Consider the following 19,914-nt stretch of genomic DNA (forward strand, 5'->3'; position numbering starts at 1 on the left):
CTGGTTCTGCACCTGGGCAGCTACATGATTGGTCAGCTGCCTAGTTCTCCCCTGATTTCACCACCTGGGTGAACTCTCCAGCTTTCCACCCTCCCCACTTCTCTACCCCACCCTGCCCTGCCCCCTCAAGCCCCCCACCACCCACCACCCCACCCCCACTAATTCACTCTTACAGCAATGAGTTAGGGGTGGGGCCAGTTCTCTTGCTTTCCTCAACCCCAGATCAACTCTCCCCCTTCAGGTCCAGCTCTGCTGTGTTGCCCAAGCAAGGTGCAGGGGTCACTCTCCTGGTGGGGTGCAGGGACAGCACTCCCACTCTGGTGACCTCAAGCCTTGATGGGCAGGGGTGGGAGATGGTTTTGATATGGAGGGATCCAGTGGAAGCCCTCACAGTTGCTGAGTGTAGACATTCAGACAAGCCACTGGAGGCCACTGTCACAGCACCCTGCTGAGGTCACCACCCAAGGTCTCCCCCAGTCTGCCTCACTGGCAGGTTGCAATGAGAGAGTATCTCCCATACTGCTGTCACCCATGGGAGCCATGTGTGGGGGACGCATTTGCTGAAATGCTAGCCATCCCCATAGGCTGCCCAGTCAGGAGCTACCTCAGGACTTTCTGGCCATTCTGGCGTATTCAGGTTAACAGGCAGTTTGGCACACAGGGGTGCTTCAGACTTCCCTCCGGACTCTGTGGCCTTACCATTCTGTATTCACAGAGGCAAACGGGGATTTGGGGGAAATGAGGGAACAGCACTTGGCTTTGAAATGAGTGACTTATACCAATAATGTTTCTATGGAAACAGATATTGGAAGAGGCAAACACACGGAATTTTAAAGAATTTTAACTCTTACCTTCTACCTCCCTCTACCGTTGTCGGGGTAAAGGAGTGGGGAGCCACTCAGGAGGTTTCTGGTAACAGCTGGGATCTTCACAAAGCTGACCAAGCCCCACCTCTGGGTGCTTACTAGAAAGCAGACAGCGCCATGACAGAGGAGGGAGAGTGGTAGCCAGCGGCTCCTCAGGCAGCTCACAGCCTGGTGTCCCATGGCTTTTAAGGCTAAGATCACATTCTCCAAGTGGCAGATAGTCACTGCTGAAGTGACAACCCTGGACAGCAGGGCAGACCTCTGTCACACACAGTCATCCTAACTAGCCAGGCCTAGGTCTCAGGAAACAGTCCGTAGCTGAGGGAATACATGGCTCAGGTTTCCTGGGTGAGTCCTCCCAGGGCAGGCTGCCCCTTAGGAAGCTCTGACGATGCCATCCTCCATCAGAAAATGAAGTCTGCATTCCCCAAATAGGCCGGAGGCCTCCGGTGATCTGGGGATTGGTCTCCAGTCTCAGGGTGGTGACGCGATCCTTCCTTGAGCCTGGTCGACTACGCCAACCTATGTGCTTCTTTCTCCTGGGCCTCTGTCCACTCCACACTGAGCACCCTCCTTCCTGCCCCACTGTGTGGTGTCCCTCTTAAAATTTCCACCTCAAACTGTGTCTGCAGCTCAGGAGGATTTTCCCCAGGAGCTGTGGGGCCAACTATGAGGCCTTGGAGGTCTCAGCCCATCCCACGCCTCTCACCCTGTGCACTCGCTCATTCTGGTCACAGCACTGGTGACTGTCTATGCACCTGCCCCCCCCCTCCTTGTCTGTGACCTCCTCAGAGGCCAAGGCCATCTGTGTGTCCACAGCACCCACCACCAGGCCCTGGCTCAAAGCGGGCTCTTGGTAAATATGTATCGACTGAATCGCTCCCTCCACCTGGAGCTCTCTCCCCATGCCCCATATGTCCACGTTCAAACGATCTGGCTGGACCCATTAAGCCAGCGTCTCAAAGAAACCCTCTCTGCCAAGTTGTGGTTTAATTTAACATCACACCCTCGCCTTTTGTCAAGAGCCCACTTCTGGGGCCAAGGCTGCCAAGAGGATGACTCGACATTTCTAGGAGGGACGGTGGCTCTGCTGCTGGACCCATGGCCCCGAGATCAGGGTCCACCAGAGACCCAAGGAGTGTGGTGCCGAGAATGGGCCCCACTCACCCATGAACTTCTACTTGTCTGAGTGTGCTTCCTTCCTGAGATCAGGAGTCACTTTAGTTTTTAAATTGTATCTATTTATTTGTGTGTATGTATGCATGCTTGTATGTGCGAATTTTTAACCTTGGTGGCCAGCAAGTCAAAGCCAAATCCAGTCACCATCAAGGGCAGTCACGTCTTCCGTGGGGTTTCCGGAGGATTATCTTGCCCTCTTATATCTGACCTTTATTTTTCAATCTCCCATTGTGCTTGGGTGGTTATTACGTATTGCTTCCAGCCCTTTGGAAGAAGAAGAAATGGCATAAGTTCCAGGTTAGGTCACAAATGTTAGAACTCAAGACTTCGCCCAAGTCCCAGGATGCACTGGTGTTCTGTGACTGGGTTGTAAGAGAACACATCCAGAGTCATTTAGAACAGCTCCCTCCTGATAGCATGGGCCTGCAGAATCTTGGCTTTATGCCTGGATTAGTGTACTAAGAGAGAAGGCTTAAGAGTCTAAAATACTATGGTTGGGTGTGAATTAATGTCCCTTAGAGAGTACATAAAGAGAATGAGAGTGTGCACTAGTCAGGGTAGATTAGGTTTTGCTGCATAACAAAACAACCCTCGGTGAATTAAAGCAAATGAGAGCTTGTTACTCATCTCAGCTCTTGCCCATGAGGATCAAGTGTGGTTTCCCCATGGTGTCCTCTCTCTGGGACACAGCTGGCAATGCCCCTCTGGGACCATTTTCGTAGCAAAGGGAAGAACTTCAGGCAAGGTACATAACTGAGTTTTAAAACTTCTATCTATATGTCTTTTACCACTGCCACTCAGTTTTGGGTTTTTCTTTTTTTCATTCTCCAAAATGTGCCTTGTGCCCATGCCTGAATTCAGTGTGGCTGGAAAGAGACACTACAATGCCCAGAAGATAAGAATGCAGCAGGCAATGCTGGCCAGCCATAACAACTGTGACACTGCCCCATCCAGCTTTTTGTTGCTGTCACAAATAATGCCTTTGCCACTAAGATGTAGGCCCATGAGAGCAGAGCAAGAAGGACTGGTTTGTATCCCCTGTCATATCTATCGTGCCTGAGAAAGTACCTGCCTCCTGGTATGCTCTCAATAAACATCAAGTTAAGTAACTCCGTGGGTCTAGCCTCAGGGCAGTCGTATTAGAGGCTCCACAGGACAGTCTCTGAGGCAGTCTGCTCTACACTTGCCAGATCCCCTTCCATCCAGTCAGTTCTGTCTCCACTACTCTCCAAACCACCACTGTCATTCATCACCTGACACCCTGGAGTGGGGGACACTGGGGAGGGGGACAGAGCTACAGCATGTGGCGTGCCCGCAGCAGGACGAGCAGAGAACTCTGCTGCCCAAGCCCTGGCTAGGAGGTGGCTGTGCCGGGCCCACCCCTGACAGGTACCTGAGGTGGGGCTGTGGAGATAGGTAAAGTGTTTGCTGTGTGTGCGTAAGGACCTGCGGTAAATCCTGAGATCCAAGGTCAAGCTGTGTGTGATACTCACAGAAACCCCAGTGCTGGAAAGACTGCGGCCCCCTGACAAGCAGTCTAGAGTAATTAAGTGATGAGCTCCAGGCCAGGAAGAGAAAAACCTCTGAGTAATGACAGCTGAGATTAACTTCCGGCCTCCAAGGCATATGTACACACACAGGCATGTGTGCCCATACATGCATGAACACACACACACACACACACACACACACACACACACACACCTGAGATAAGCATCTTAACACCAAGGAAGGCTTGATTTGGTCTATAGTTCCAGGGGCTGTGTCCAGTCACTTGGCCTCGTTTGGGGCTCATGAAAGCCATTGTGTCACGACAGAAGCACATGAAGAAGGGACTGTTCATCTCTTGGCAGCCAGAAAGTGGCAAGTGTAAAAAACAGGCTTGGACCTCCATGTCCCCTTCAGGGGCCTAATTTTCTTCTGCTGGGCCACACTTCCTGAGATTTGCGCCAGCTCTCTGTATCAGCACAGGTAGGGGGGCAGACACTACCACACTGACCCTGAGGGTGCTACACAGATCCATCCGTAGTGCTGAGGGTGGCTGCTGGCCCCAGTGTCTCAGGCTCCAGCCCCCTGCTCCTTCTAGGCCATTCTCAACCTGACAGACACAGGTTAGTTTTATTATTAACATCATCATTATTATTATCATCATCATTTTTATTATTGTCTATTGAAAGGCAGTTAATATATCATAAAATTCACGTTTTTAGAAAGTACACTGTGAGGGTTCCAGAACCTTCACGAGGCACACAGCTGTCAACAGCTGATCCCAGAAGCCCTTCATCACCCAGGGAAAAATCCTGTCCCTTTGCCCTCACCTCTGACTTTTCCTCTCTCTCGGGGATCAAGGGCATTTTAGGTCAGCCTGTGTTCCCAGTTCTCTTACATATATACCTACGGGTGGAATTTCTGGGAAGTTCTGTAACCTTGGGTTTTGTCTTTTTAAGAGCTGACCAGTTTCCACCAGCACCAAACAGAGCTCTGGTGTCTCCACAGTGTTTCTTGCAGTATCTGGTGGGTATAAAGTGTTGTCCCGTGATTTATATGAGAATGACTATCAAATAACAGTGGACAATGGTGGAGAACATGCTACGTGTGTGTAGGAGGGACATGCCCACGTGTGTGTAGAGAGAACATGCCTACACACGTGTGTAGGCCTATATTACATGTATGTAGGGAGAACATGCCCACACGTGTGTCGGAGAAACATGCCCACACATATATGTATAGAGAGAACATGCCCACACGTGTGTAGGGACCACTGTGCTTCTTCCTTAGAGAAATAACTGCTCAGAGCGTTGGCTCATTTTTAATTGAATTGGACTTCTTTCTTTAATGTCGATTTGTAAGAACTCTTTATATCCTCTGAAGCCAGACCCTTATCAGATAGAAGATACGCAAACATCGGGCCCTGCTCTTTGAGTTATCCCTTTACTTTCTCATCAGTGGCCTGTGATACACAACAATCTTTAATCTGAGTTATCTAGTCTTCCCTTTGACAAAAACCATTGTCTGCTCCAGGGTCGTGCAGATTTACACTAGTGTTTTCTCCTGGGTGTATGCTAGTAGTAGGCCTTACATTTAGGTAATTTTGAACACCATAGGAGGCAATGTCCCAAATCTGTAACTTTACTCGTGGATATTTAGTTGCTTAAACACTTCGTTGAAAAGAATATCTTCTCCATGGAAAAGTCCCATAATCCTGTTAAAACTAGTTGGCCAAGGCACGCGGTTGGGTCCTGAGCTCTCCATATTTCCCACTGTCTGTATGTCTGTCCACATGCCAGCCCCACATTGCTGTGGCTGCTGGACCTAGTGGTAAGCTGAAACGGAAAAATGAGTCATCTAGCTCTCTCCCTCTTTTCCCGGGTTTCTGGGTCTACAGAAAGGGCTGTTGGGAGTGTCATTGTCACAGGGAGGGACTGAGGCTCTCAGGCAGTGTGGGGAGTATTGCCACCTTCTCACCTAAACCATCCAGCCCGGGCGGGAGCTGCAAGCTTGGGAGCTGCCTTCCTATTTATCAGGCTTGCTTGTTCCTTCCTTCCTTCCTTCCTTCCTTCCTTCCTTCCTTCCTTCCTTCCTTCCTTCCTTCCTTCCTTCCTTCCTTTTGTGTGTGTGTGTATGTGAGAGAGAGAAAGAGAGGGAGGGAGAGGATTTCTAAACAGGGTTTCTCTGTGTAACAGCTCTGGCTGCTCTGGAACTCACTCAGTAGACCAGGCTAGCCTCCAATTCAGAGACCCACCTTCCTCTGTTTCCTGTGTGCCATGATTAAATGTGCGCCACCACACCTGACTTTCCTTAACTATTTAGTCAACTTCTAATTCTTTTGTCCATGTCTTGTGACTTTTTGTGTGTAAGTTATAAGTCTCACACTTCCTTGGATAAATTTATTTCAAAGTATTCATTCTATCTGGTGCCATCATTGGTTGGATGACTATCTTCATTTCTACTGTTCATGACTCAGGGGTGCAAATGTCTTCCATGACTAAGGTGTGCAGATGTGTTCTTGACTCAGGGGTGCAGATGTGGTCATGACTAAGGGATGCAGGTGTGGTCATGACTAAGGGGTGCAGATGTCTTCCATGACTAAGGGGTGCAGATGTGGTCATGACCAAGGGGTACAGATGTGGTCATGACTAAGGGGTGCAGATGTGGTTATGACTAAGGGATGCAGGTGTGGTCATGACTAAGGGGTGCAGATGTGGTCATGACTAAGGGGTGCAGATGTGGTTATGACTAAGGGATGCAAGTGTGGTCATGACTAAGGGGTACAGATGTGGTCATGACTAAGGGATGCAGATGTGGTCATGACTAAGGGGTGCAGATGTCTTCCATGACTAAGGGGTGCAGATGTGTTCATGACCAAGGGGTACAGATGTGGTCATGACTAAGGGGTGCAGATGTGGTCATGACTAAGGGGTGCAGATGTCTTCCATGACTAAGGGGTGCAGATGTGGTCATGACTAAGGGGTGCAGATGTGGTCATGACTAAGGGATGCAGGTGTGGTCATGACTAAGGGGTGTAGATGTCTTCCATGACTAGGGGTGCAGATGTGGTCATGACTAAGGGGTGCAGATGTGCTCATGACTAGGGGGTGCAGATGTGCTGCATATTTCTCTCCATCACTCCAGTTTCTCCCTGACCCCATGATCACATTATTTGTGGCCGTCTCACTTCTCCCTTTCCACTTTAATACATTTTCTTTCCATTTCTCGGATAGCCAAAACAACTTCAATATATTTTAGCCTATTCATTTCTTTGAATCTAACTGAATCTCTTCTATCCAACAAATACAGTTGGATCATGTCTTTTAATCCAGTATGCTGATCTCTGTCCTTTAATTGGAGCACTGAGTCTATTTAAGGCAATTAGTGATAAGGCAAGGACTACATCCACCATTCTAAAAGAGAGCTTTGACAGGGCCACAGTCTGTGTATCTTTCTGTTCTCCACTTAAAATCCTTCACTTAGGAATGAAATCACAAAGTCTTGCCCTGATCCTGGCCCTGCAGAACACAGCCCCTGCCTGTGTATCCGGTACCCTGTCTACAGCCCCATAGGCTTCGCACCTGTGGCTCCCAAATTCTAACACCATCCCTACTCTTGGCTCCGCTCTTGCTCTCTCTGCCTAGATGCTTTCTCCTGACTCTCCCATGCCAGATCTTTCTTGTCATTAGGGTCTCAGTGTAAACTCCACTCCCTGACCGCAAGCCACAAAGGAACCTGACCAATGACAAGTGTTCTTAAAAAAAAAAAAAAAAAAAAAAAACATGGATGGGGCAGAGAAAGCTGAAGGCAGGAATCAGAGATGCAGCCACAAGCAGAGGAATGCCTGGAGTTCCCAAAGCAGACAGAATCAAAAGAGGGCCCTCCAGAGCAGAGAGAATTTGGTCCGAGTATTTCCAGTCTCTTCATCTCTGTGTGAGCAAATTCCTATTGTTTGAAATCAGAACCCTGCTCAAATTGTGGCCATTTGCACCAGCAACCCCAGGAAATGAGACAGTGGCTTCTGTTCTGAAAGCCACAGTTTCTCCATCTTTAAAATGGATTCAGATAGGAATACACTCACCTAAATTCACACAGTAACTCACACCCCAGCATCTGAGTAGCTGAGACAGGAGGGTCATGAGTTCAGAGCCAGCCTGGGCTACATGTGGAGGTCCTGTCCCACTCTTATTATCAAAAATGAAAAACATAAACATGCATTGGATTGGGGGAAGGGTCTACCTCAAGAGAAGAGCCTGGAGGGTCCTGACTGTGAACATCAACTGTAGAGCCTGTTACCTCCCTTGCCATCATCCCCCAAACCCTTGACTGTCCTGTCCCTCAGTCTTCTCTAGACCCACCATGCCAGCCCCTCCTGCCGCCACATCCACCCCAATCCAGCCTGGCATGGCCCTGACTCAGGAACCTCCCAAGACTGGAACCGACTCTCAGGCCAGAGTGAGAAGTAGACCCTCTGAGCTGTGACCATCTGAGCCGCCCCCCCCACACCAGAGTGAGACCGGCAGCTTGCTGGCAGTGAGTATCTCACACGGGAACCTGTCTTGCATGAGCCAGGCACTGAAGGCTTGGAAAATTTAAAGCCAGCAATGTTTGGAGGCCAGAGCAATTTCTGCCGCTGGGAAAGGATTGTCCTGCATCCCTCCACCTGTTTCCTTCTTATCTACCTCTCACAGTAGCATCCCAGCCGACAGTGGATTGCTTGTTCTTACCAATTATTAAAACTATGTGGCAGGCTTCTGAGGATGCATTCACTTGCTGAGGAAATGGACCATATCCCCAGCCTGGGCTCCGGCACTATGGGCTTCTGCGGAGTGATAGCACCACCAAAAACGCCTCGATAGGTTTAACTTCATGGTCTACCACCTCCCAGCTGTGTGACCTGGAACAAAGACTTGCCCTCTCTGAGCTCCTGTGCCCACAGGAGAGGTGCATCCTAGATTTGCTGTGAACATGAACTGAGGTTAATGTGAAGGCACCTAGACCTGACCCTGGCACACAGAAGGCATGACATCATCTGGCACCTAGACCTGACCCTGGCACACAGATCAGCGTGACGCCATCTTCCAGACCCCAACCCAGAGTGTCCTGACTCCATAAGGAAGTTAACTATCCTGGCATCCTGAGGCACAGTGATGCTGCGCGCCAGCATGGGAGTGGATCTCCTAGTGCCTTCCACGGACGTCCTCTCATGCCATCTTGGAGATGAACGAACGTCGTCCTGCAGGATTTTCCATTCCCATTGGACATCCATATACGTGCTGGTTCAGGAAATAACTGGGTTCCTAGTCTGCGTTCCCTGGAGCCAGACTTGTTCACACTCTGAGCTGCCTAACAAGCAGGACAAAGGGTGGCAGAGGACTTCTATGCAGAGTGCCTCCCTGGCAAAGGTCCCTTCCCATCTCTTCCACACCTGCCCTCCAAACTTGATTTCCATCCTTCCCCTTCCCCAGCTATGACCCCCTGGATCAGCTTCTTGTGACTCAGTCCCAGGCAGTTTGCGAACCCAAGGACACATGGCGGCAGCATCCCCCCCGCCACCCCCGGGACTGCTAGAGCATCCACACCCTCTGCTGGCCACACTCACATGCTCCTGTGGCTTGGAGGGCTCACCACGCCTGTCCCCTACATTCAAGATGCCTCGTGGAGCTCAGCTGCCCACTGAGGCCCAAGAGAGATCTCCCAACCCTACATAAATCATCACTCCGCCAGCCGCAGAGCCACGGTGATGGACGTCATGGTGACGGGTGAGGCCCTGACCCTAGTCCCAGACTGGGGACAAAGAAGCCATTGGAGATGCCGGTGTGGATGACAAGAGCCGTAATAGCTCAGCCTGAGTCTGTGGAAGACTGGAGGAGGTGCCTTCCTCTCCTGCCCTGAGAGAGAATTCTTATGCAAAGGGGGAAGCATCCCCCTTCATCCTGAAAGCACAAGTAGGATTTTGGGAAACAGAACTGAAACAAAGCGTCAAGGCCCGCCCCTCAAAGCATTAAACAGTCACCATGTGACTGGGAAATCTGCCCGTAGACAGGCAAGAGGTATGAAAATACGCATCACGTCGAAGAGTGCTCCTGCATGCCACAGTGCTGTCGTCCAGGGGCCAGGAGAGCACACGTATCTATCAACTGCAAACAGACAAGCAAAAATGGTGTATCAACGCAAGGGACTATCATACAACTATGCACTCACACCTGACACACGCAGGTGCACTTACAAAACTTCGTTCAGTAAAAGAAGCCATTCCCCAAAGTCCACTTAGTCAATAGGCCATTGACAAGGAGTGTCTAGAACAGGGGAAGCCACTGGGAATCAAAGTGTGGTTAGCTGGGTATGGGGGAGGGGAGAAGAGAAGTGACCATCAGTAAGTCATATTTCTAAAGACATAGTTGAGCCTGGAGTCCAGGCAGCTGACCCCGAGGTCACCTTGCTATATACTACACCACCTACCTGATGTAGGGGGACAGCAGTGTCACCTGACCTAACAGCAGCAATCAACTGGCTGGTTCATTTGGCCAGGGAGGGGGTGACTGTGAATGCTGGTCCCAGCCTTAGTGTTACTTCAGGTCTGTCTGTGACGCCTATGGTATTTGGGGGACCCATGACAAAAGAAATACAGCCACCCCCAACCTCTCTTCCACACACTCGCTCTTTTTAATAACTGCTCTTATCAGCCCCCTGGCAGCCTCCTCGCTTCCTGTGCATGCTAATTACTCTATTAATTACACTCATATCTTTGGTGTTTCCTGGCAGATCTCCGTGCGCTTTGTCACCAGCGCACACCCATTCTGCTGTGCCCACTGGCACACATGGGCCCGCTCACTTCTGGAAGAGCGTCTTTGATCCTCAGTAAACACGTGCCTTCCGATTAGTCTCGAGGAACTCAGTCTTCCTGTTTTCATGGCGCGCCAGGAATGGTGGTTTTACTTTGACCCCACAACCCAGGCCCATGTTGGGGGGCTTCAGACATTGTCCCCCAGGCTCTGTTTTCTCCCCAGATCACAGCTCAGAGAACCCTAGAGCCTAGCACTGAGAGAGGTGACAACCACTAAGAAATCTGGGGGAGGACTGAGGAGGTAGGAACGGACCAAGGGAGTGCAGCATGAAGAAGCGGAATGGGGTCTAGGCACACATCCCAGGAGGCCTCCAGCATGTTCTAAGACCATCAAATTTTGTTCTAACAGCCAATCACCTCCCAAAGTATATGAGCAGGTGTCAGTTTAAGTGACATCCCAGACATCCCAGGCAGTACGCAGCAGACAGACAGGAGGATCAGGCGTCCCTTGTCTGATGGTAAGAAGAAAGACACAGTGAATGACATAGAACACAGACCCCATCACATGTCCCAAAATCAAGTAGAGTCATGGCTTTCATGGTCTGAAGTTGAAGAAATCCTAGAAACTATCTCTGCCTCTTGCAAAGTGTGTGTGTGTGTGTGTGTGTGTGTGTGTGTGTGTGTGTGTGTGTGTGTGTTTTGCATGTTGAAGAGTCTGGAAAGTTATACAATTTAAAATTTTGAATTAGTCTATTAATTTTAATGTTTTACAGTAGGAAAATCTCTTATTTGCCAATTCTCTGGTCCAGGGACCAGCTTGCTGTTTGTTTACATTTCCACGTGCTGAGGCCCATTCTCTACACCACACACATCTCCCCGTGGGTTCAGGGAGGCCTGAACCCCTCTACCTCAGAAAGCTACAGAGAACCAAAAGGGGGAGACTGGGGCAGAAGGGAGTCTGCTGAGCTGTTCCGATAAAACACGGTGAGCTAAACCAAAAGTCTCAAATGCTTCCCTGTTTTCCTTCCGTTTCACTTCAGGCTGTGTTGGCTTAAAATCGGGAAATCAGCATTGCTGTAATAAATCACAACACAAGGATTTGCTTGGCCATAAAATCTGAATGTGATCTGTTCAGTCTCCCGTCACGGGTGAAAGCGCTTAGCCCGACAGAGACTCGGGATATCATGGCTGCCTGCTTCTGCCAGCACCCCAAACCGCTGGCGTCCTGAAGCTTTCCAATCTCAGGCCCACCAGACCTAAGATGCTGGGATCCTGAACAAATGGCTTCCCTACCCTGTGCCTCAGTTTCCCTATATAGCAAGAAGAAAAGCTATAAGTCACATAAACACGCTCCCATGCATGGGAGGATGCATGAAGGTTGCATGAGCATTAGCGGTTCTCCCCGGGGGCTTGGGTATCTGTGGATCTGAGTCCTCACGGGAGTCCTCTGTGCATGCCACGGGCTGCTGAAGGAACCCTTTCCAAGACTGAATGAGGTGACTGGGCAAAGCGCTGAGCCCAGGGCCAATCTCACTGTGCTCCTGTGTTGGCAAGGCTCAGACAGGCCACCGTAACAAAGAGCCACAGTGTCTCCATAGCTGACACAGCCGAGACTGAGTCCAGCTGTGAGTCCAGGTGGCTGTCCCGGGCAGCCATCTTCTTCCCGGAGGCAATTTGCCATCTGGATCACAAATAAAGCAGCATGGCTCTCACACCAGCTCCCCATACTTCAGCCCAGGTGGGTCAGCTGACACGTACACCTACAGCCCATTGGCCAGGCCAGGGATAGGACCCTCAGCTGGCTATCGGGGCTAAGATGTGGGTGCGTAGCGGGATGTCAGTGTGCACCAGTCTGTGCTGCCTCTGACCCCTCCTATCAGTCTCCTTTGCCCCCCTAAGCCCAGATCCCCTCATCTATAATTAGCACAGATACTTCCTGGCCAACCACACTGGCTCAGAGTCCCGGAAGATCGTAATTGTGAAAATCAAGCTAATGTTACAGGCTTGCCTTCTCACTGGGCCAAAGGCGGGTCTTTTATAAGTCTAACTTCCAGATCTCATCCCTATCCATCTCCTCCTGTATTGCTGCTCTTCTCTCAGGTTGGGCCTCTGTCATCCTTTTGGCCCCAGATCATTAAGGTCATTTATCAGCAGCCCTTGTGACCTAGTTTTGAAATAGCATGCTGAGTGATACATCCTGCCTCCGAAAGGAGACATGGAAAAGTCAGGAGGGGTGATGGGAGGCCACGGGGGCCTTCTTCAGTTGCAAGAAGCTCAGGTACCGAGTCACACCAAAGAGGGATGTGCATGGGTGTCCATGTGTGCAAGTGTGTGTAGGTATGGGCGTGTATATGTATTGTGCTATGAGCCTACTCAATGTGTGTTGTCACATAACAAGCACAAGCTCGGGGGACAGCCCCAGGTACATGGGATGCTAGGCATGGAGAGGGACATCAGGTTAGACCCCGTGGCCCATGGAAATAGTAAGTAATGTCACAGTAATGTAACAGTTAAGGGGAGCTCGGTAGAGAAAGACTTAGACACTGTCCTGTGCAGGCAGAGTTGACATTTGCCCACAAAAGAGCAGGCAGGATGGACGAGCTCTGTCCCTAACCTCAGAGGGGCTGTGCTGAAAGAAGAGACCCCCAAGGTGGAGGCATGTGGAGAAGCCCCTGGATCCAGCTTACGCAGAAGAGAACGTTTCTTCTGAAGCCCTGCCTAATGACGGGTAAACTGGGCTCCCCTAGGAGGTAGTGAGCTCCTCACCACTAGAGGTATGCAGAGAAAGGCTGGGGGAGCCCAGGAGGATTCTGTTCAGAGGCACAGTGCTGCCTTTTAGACCATTCCCCGCAGGATATGCAACACCTTCATATGCTCTCTGCTCGCCGTTTCTTGCCGAAGGGTATGAGAGAGACGAGGGACGAGTAGCTTCATGCTCTAACCCAGGAGCACCATGTCATCCCTAGTGACTCAGGCAGCAGCGTGGAGCCGACAACCCCAGCAGGCTCGGAACAATTAGCCGCAGTGTGGAGTAGGAAGGGGTGCACACTCTGTGGCCTTTGGCCACCGGGGATCCCCACTTCCACCCAACGTGGCAGCAGCCACAGCAGCTATTTTTGGAACTGTCTCTACAGCAGCACACTTTGGGGGCTCCCAGGATGATGCTTCATGGAATGACAACGGGAAAATCAAATGCCTGCATTGTTCTCGCCTGTGTTACACGGGCGTGCATGTCTCGTGGCCTTGTCGTCTTTTGTCTCCTCGTGTTCTTACTCAAATGCTCAGAACAACCCTCTAGCAGGGGATGCCAACATTTGTCCAAAGACAAGTGAGCATGCAGTGGTCCTGGCACGGCAGCCCTGGTCCAGCCCACCAGCACGCCATCACACCGGAGCCCCAAGGGAATTCCAGGCTACCTTTAGCCGCACACAAACTGTCGATTTGGAGCAGAAGCGGGGACTAGGAGAGGGGGCAATCCGACTCCACCAGGCAGCGCCCTTCCTTTCTCCTTGGTGAGCAGGAATGCCCAGAGTGCCAGAGAAGAACGTGACGTGCGAGGAGGGGCTCAAGCGTCAGCTGTGTGACCTTGGCTGAGGTCCACCGGGCTCTGGGCTCGGTGCTTTCCTGTTCAGATGGGACCAAGGCTAACGGTTATGGAATGATCAGAGTGGGCGGCAGAGCAATGAACTGATGCAATGACCAATGTAAGACGGAGCTTGCACGCAGCCGGAGTAGCGTGGCCAGGCTCTGTCCTAGTTCCCTGGCACAGTGTCCTGATTGTGAGCCTCTTCACACCCTAGTTCTGTCACTTCCCTCTTCACGGTAGACTGGCCTGGAACTTGACAGCCAGCGTAGTCTGTGCGTCGCCAGGGCGAGTACTGAGTGAGAGGCCGATGTGGCTGTGTGGCCAGGCCCTGGCCGAGCTGTGTACCCCCATTGCCTCGAGGTCAGAGGCCGGGTAGGAGAGAGTTTAGCCCTGCCAACTATGGGACAAGAAAGGCTGGACATAGCACTCTGAGAGCTTGTCTCACTTCAGGGGACCCAGATGTCACCCAAAGTTGTAGGCAATTGTCCCCTCAGAGACCTTGTAACTTAATGGGTTAGCAAAGCAGGAGGTAAATATGGAGAAGAGGGGATAACCCTGGCCAGCTTAGGGTGGGGTTTCCACCCTCCCCTGAGTCATAAGCACAAAGGACAAGGTACTGCACTGGGCAGTACCAGAGGCTGCAGAGGCTACTCTGGCTGCAGGTATTTGAAAAATGTCAGGAAGGGAGCACCACCATCCAGGGGCATTTGAGATCTCCTGGCACACCACACTGTTGGGTACCCTGTGTTAGAGCAGAGGTTTGGAGATCCTGTGACCCTGGTGCCAGTGCCAACTCTGTCCATTGTTATGCCTCTGTGACCTGGAGCGTGTTACTCAACCTCTCTGAGCCTCACAGTGTCCCCTAGCACAGAGGGTGTCCTGGAGTCAAGCCCAGGAGGATGGATGAATAAAGTGAGCTCTTCACGTGACACACCTGGTCTAGAATCTGGCCCAAAGCAAGTGGTCAGTCAGGGCAGGGATTAGCAGGAGGAAGGGCAAGCAGAGGGGACAAAGGAAAGAGCGAAGCCCAGGGGACATGCACCACTGTGGGAAAGAAATACCTGGAGAACAATTGTGATGGCCCCAGTACCTGGAGAATAAAGGCACGACCCAACCCGGGGTGAATCTGAGCCAGGAGATGCAGTTGGATGGGTAATGGGACTGTCACCGAGGCAGACAATAGGATGAAGAACTTTCCTGCAGTATGGGAACCATTGGTGTGGCTGGAGGAGCTGGGTGGTGAGGGACATTTAGAAGTGACCAGGTACTAAAGGCCTCAGGAGCCCGGGACAGGAAGGAGTTGCCAGGGGTCAGACCTCCACCCAGGTGTGTGAGTCAGCCACCCTGTGTAGCTGCTCTGTGTGGGGTAGGTGGGTATCATGAAGGAACCAGAAGGATTAGGGAGACACCTGGTCAAGGTCTCACCTGGTGGATAGTGACTGTGGCCACTCTTAGACCAGCAAATCCAGGATCAGCGACAGGTTGAAGGGAGAAGGTGGTGAGCTCACGTTGGCGAATGCTGGGCTAGAGGGGTGCCCATTGGCAGGATGGGGGCAGGATGTAAGTGGAGATCCCTAATAAGGACCCAAAGAGGGAAGGACAGGGTGAGCAGAAGCTGGGAGACCTGTAATGCTCAAAGGCGCCCTGCACTGGGTCCCTTGGAGTTGCCCAGGAGCCACTGGAAGCTTTCCTAGCTTAGGGGAGCATCAGAGCCAGTGCCCACAGAACTGGGTGTGAAACGGCAGGAGGCAAAGATCACAGGCCCCGTCTCAGGCTGAGGAACAGAAGAGAAGACCCGAGAGAGTGGAAAGAGAGAGACAGGAGACAGGAGTGACAATGAGGTGAGTCTGAGGTGATCTCAGCAGCCAATAGCTTGCTGCTTTCTTCCCTGTGGTCAAGTTCCATCAGTGCTGAGTACAGGACAAACGACCTGTGCTCAGGACTTTGCTCAGGACTTTGGTGATGTCACGTTAGCTACTGCTGTGCTGCCTCAGGGTCTGAGGAACCCACGTTTCTCCTGTTCCTGCCTCTGGCTGCTGTTCTGTAGTGGCCCCAGCCTCCAGCTGTTTGTCCTTGGCTCACAGCCGGCAAGTGGGAGGGGACTCTACTCTCAGGGGTCCCCTGACCGCACCTGCGAGGTCAAACTGCAGCAGCAGGGCCAGGTGTTTGCTGCCTGCTGGGAGCTGCTGCCTTAGCACCCCCAGGGCTGCCCCTATAGGACTTAGGAGGAAATGGACTTGCTTTCCCAAGGTCAGCAGGGATACTTTCCGCTCAGTATTGTCACTTCAGGTGACCATGTGGCTAATTACATTCCCCCACGTCAGCAGAGACCTCCCAGGAAGGTCTGCCTCCAACCCCAAGACCGAGGTCTGGAAATCCTGAGTCGGCTAAATGTCTGCCTTTCCTGTTGGCTCCTGGGCCAGTTCCTGCTCACAGTCCCAGCACCCCGTACATGCCTCCAGCCCTCCCTGGATAGTGGTGAACTCTTGAGCACGTATCCACAGAGTGTACAGACTAACTGCCCTCCAGCTTCCGGCGCAGCAGGTTCCCCAGCACTTTGTACCTCGGGTGCCTGCCTGCTTCCCATCCACAGACTTTCATCTCTGGCTGCTCACACCAGGTTCTGGCATTTCACTAAGAAAGCCTGGGAGAAAAAGCTCCTAAGAGCTGGGGAGATAGCTCAGCTAATAAAGGGCCTGCCTTGTAAGCATGAGGACGTGGATCTTGAAGCATGATCAATAAAAACTCAGAGACAGAAATTGGGGTTTAACCTGAAAACCAGAAAAGCAAAGCAGCCAGCCACTGGCTTTTACCTCGACCTCAGTCTGAAAATGGCCATCCTGCCTCCAGGAATCTCAGAATGAGACTGTGTGTGAGAGTTGTCTCCTCCCATTTTATAATCCTCTCTACTCCTGGGATTAAAGGCGTGCACCACTGGGATTAAAGGCGTGCACCGACCAGTTTCTATGGCAACTTGTGTGGTTACTGGGATTAAAGATGTGTGTTATCACTGCCTGGTCTGTAAGGCTGACCAGTGGAACTGTTTTACTCTCTGGTCTTCAGACAAACTTTATTTATTAAAATACAAGTGAAATGTCACTACAGATCCAATCTGTACAACCTATTTAAAAAAAAAAAAAGCTAAGCTGGACAGTGGTGGTGCAACCTTTAATCCCAGCACTCAGGAGGCAGAGGTAGGCAGATCCCTTGAGTTCGAAGCTAGTCTTGTCTACAGAGCTAGTCCCAGGACAGCCAGAGCTACACAGAGAAACCCTATCTCAAACAAACAGAGCCAAGCATGTCAATGCCTATAATCCCACGAATGGGGAGACAGAAACAAGAGGATCCCTGGGGTTCTCTGGCTTCCCAGTCCAATTGGCAAGTCCCAGGCCAAATGAGAAATACTATGTCAAAAACTAAGCTTGACAGCTCCTGAGGGACAGCACAAGCTTTTCCTCTGGCCTCCACATCTCCACATACATGTACAGTTATGGGCACATACACCACACACACACACACACACACACACACAAACATGTACACACAGAGAAGCAAAGGCTCCTTCAAGCTTCCTCTTGACTCTAAGACATAGGTGGAGACATCAGTCCCCATAAAGGCTACACTTGAAGTGCAAGCATCCCACCCTCACTATGGCAGCACTGAGCCAAGGCTACCCCAAGCCAAGGTTACCCCATGTGGCCAAGGGGCTTGTGTATTCCAAAGAAAGCTGGAAATCTATGTTCCATATGACGTCACTAGAGTTTTGCCCACTGGTAATGAGGCCTAACAAAGTTTAACATGGCCCAAGTGAGGTAATGTGTGACCACCAATCTATCTCTCTCCTCTGAAGCATAAGGACTGTCTCTACAAGTCCCTTGCCTCCCATTCCTGGTTGCTAGGTCATCCTTGCATTTGTAGTGGGGGTAGGGTGGGGATTCTAGATGTAAGACACTGGTCTTCCTTGATTAGCAAGTTCGCTGAAGAGTGTTCAGGTCCTGCAGACTCCCCCCCAGGAGACAACAAACCCACAGCCCCTCATGAAAGTCCCCCTTGAGGAGCACTAGTTGGCTTAGAATCATCGGCTGTGCCAAGGAGGCCTTTAGCCTCCCAGGATGCGAGACCAGCAGGGAAGTGCACAGGTGCACAACCCCACACCGTGCAGAAGGCCTCTCTCCCTGAGAAGAGACATGGAAGGCCGTGGAGATTTCCCACGTACTCTGTGGGAAGGTTCTCTGGCCTAGACTCTGCCTCTGTCTTGCTGTCTCTCTTGCTAAGTCCTCTCACACAAGTGTCTTGTCTGCTCTGATCTACATGGATATAAAACTCGTATTCCTTGCCATACTGCCCTGAGGTCAGGCCAGGAAAGCTTGCTAGGTGAACGCCTGCAGCAGCTGCAGGACATGTGACTGCACTGTCAGCCTCAATCTTGGAATGTCCACTGGACCCCAAGGTTATACTCAGGATACCTCTGAGAATGAAGAGGTCCTTGCTGCCTCAGCCGAGACCCCCACTGTCCCACTTCGCATCCCTGGTTGTTAGTGCCTTCCCTCACTACGTTCTGGACACAGTTCAATGATCCTGCCTTTGCCCAGGCTGTTCCCCCCAGCACATAGAACAGAGGCCAGGACATTGCGCCAATACTTGCTGCAAGTCCTTTTCTGGGCCTCGGTTTCTCTAATATTAAAAGAAGAGCTAGATTTGTGCCTAAAGTTCTTAGTGTTTGCAAGCTGAGTTGGGGAAGAGAGTGGCTGTCACGAGACTAATGGACACAATGGCATTTAGTGCTTAGGCCCAGGGTATCCTGCAAAGCATAGATAGCCCCTCACCATAAAGACCCGCACTCTGCACCCACAAAGCAAAAGCTGCCAGAAGTACCCTCGAGGGTACCTGGGGATGACGTCATACTTCCCTATCCGATCTGTGATTCTGGGGGCAGGTAAAAACTTATAATCAAAACGTTCAAAAAGGAATTCTTCTTCTTGCTGGTGGTGGCGCACGCCTTTAATCCCAGCACTCAGGAGGCAGAGGCAGGCAGATCTCTGAGTTTGAGGCCTGCCTGGTCTCCAGAGTGAGTTCTAGGCTAGCCAGGGCTACATAGAGAAAAGAAAAGAAGAAAAAAGAAAGGAAAGGAAAAAGGAAGGAAGGGAGAGAGAGACAGACAGACAGAGAGAGAAAGAGAATTCTTACCTGAAGTGACAGCTTCTAGCCTGCTGCTGAGATAAGCAGCCTAGCCCCTGAGGCTTTTGGAAGGTTTCTCCTGGCTCCAGCACTCTGAGACTCTCTGCAGTTGAAGATAGTAATGAAGGTTGACACATTAGGAGGCCTCTCAGCTTCTGCGGGTGGTAAACACACCTGTTAGATACATCTCCTGCTAGCCCTGGGAGTCTGCAGGTGAGGAAACCAGGGTTCAAAGAGACCTGGGTTCAAAGTCACACAGCTGCGAAGTGATGGAGCCCATGCTGTCTCTCTCTACCCAGGTTTCTTGCTAGGGTCCTCCTCCATCTTCCCCCCAAAGAGGTAGTGTTGACTAACCTGCCCCAGAAAAAAAGGCATCTCAAGGCACTGAAAATAAATCCCCCCAAAAGTTACATGTCCACCAGCGCACACACACACACACATCTATACATACTCACCGCAAGAAGAAAACCTACCAATTTTACCATGTGTTTTAAAAATTTACTTTGGTATTTAAGATATGAGACAGGAATGACCTACAAAGGAAGCTCTGCAGGGCAGCTGTGGAGAGCTGGTCACAGGGAGCAAGAGTTGGGAGAATTAGTTACCAGGAGGAAGGGTCCGGATTGCTGGTCACAGGGAGCAAGGGTCTGGAGAGCTGGTCACAGGGAGGAAGGGTTGGGAGAGCTGGTCACAGGGTGCAAAGGTCCGGAGAACTGGCCACAGGGAGGAAGGGTCCTTCCTTTCAAGGGCAAGCTACCCACTGGAGCCGTAAGGTGGAAGGTCTGAGAATACTGTGCGTGGCACACATCAGGCTTCCCAAGCCACCCTTT

General features: G+C 51.2%; 1 protein-coding gene and 1 long non-coding RNA gene across 2 annotated transcripts in view; one reads left to right on the forward strand and one right to left on the reverse strand.

The window, feature by feature from the left end:
- Positions 1-19,914, forward strand: part of Gabbr2 (gamma-aminobutyric acid type B receptor subunit 2) — a 353,494-nt gene that overhangs the window by 305,212 nt on the left and 28,368 nt on the right. The gene's annotated exons all lie outside the window — the stretch shown is intronic.
- LOC146891433 (uncharacterized) lies at positions 2,086-19,232 on the reverse strand. The gene is made up of 2 exons (XR_014997446.2): positions 19,094-19,232; positions 2,086-2,309 (listed from the first exon to the last, which is right to left on the reverse strand). It is a non-coding gene; the product is annotated as an uncharacterized LOC146891433 (long non-coding RNA).

The sequence above is a fragment of the Myodes glareolus genome, chromosome 16 (genome assembly GCF_982192425.1).
Source record: "Myodes glareolus chromosome 16, mMyoGla1.1, whole genome shotgun sequence".
In the NCBI taxonomy this organism is placed as follows: Eukaryota; Metazoa; Chordata; class Mammalia; order Rodentia; family Cricetidae; genus Myodes; species Myodes glareolus.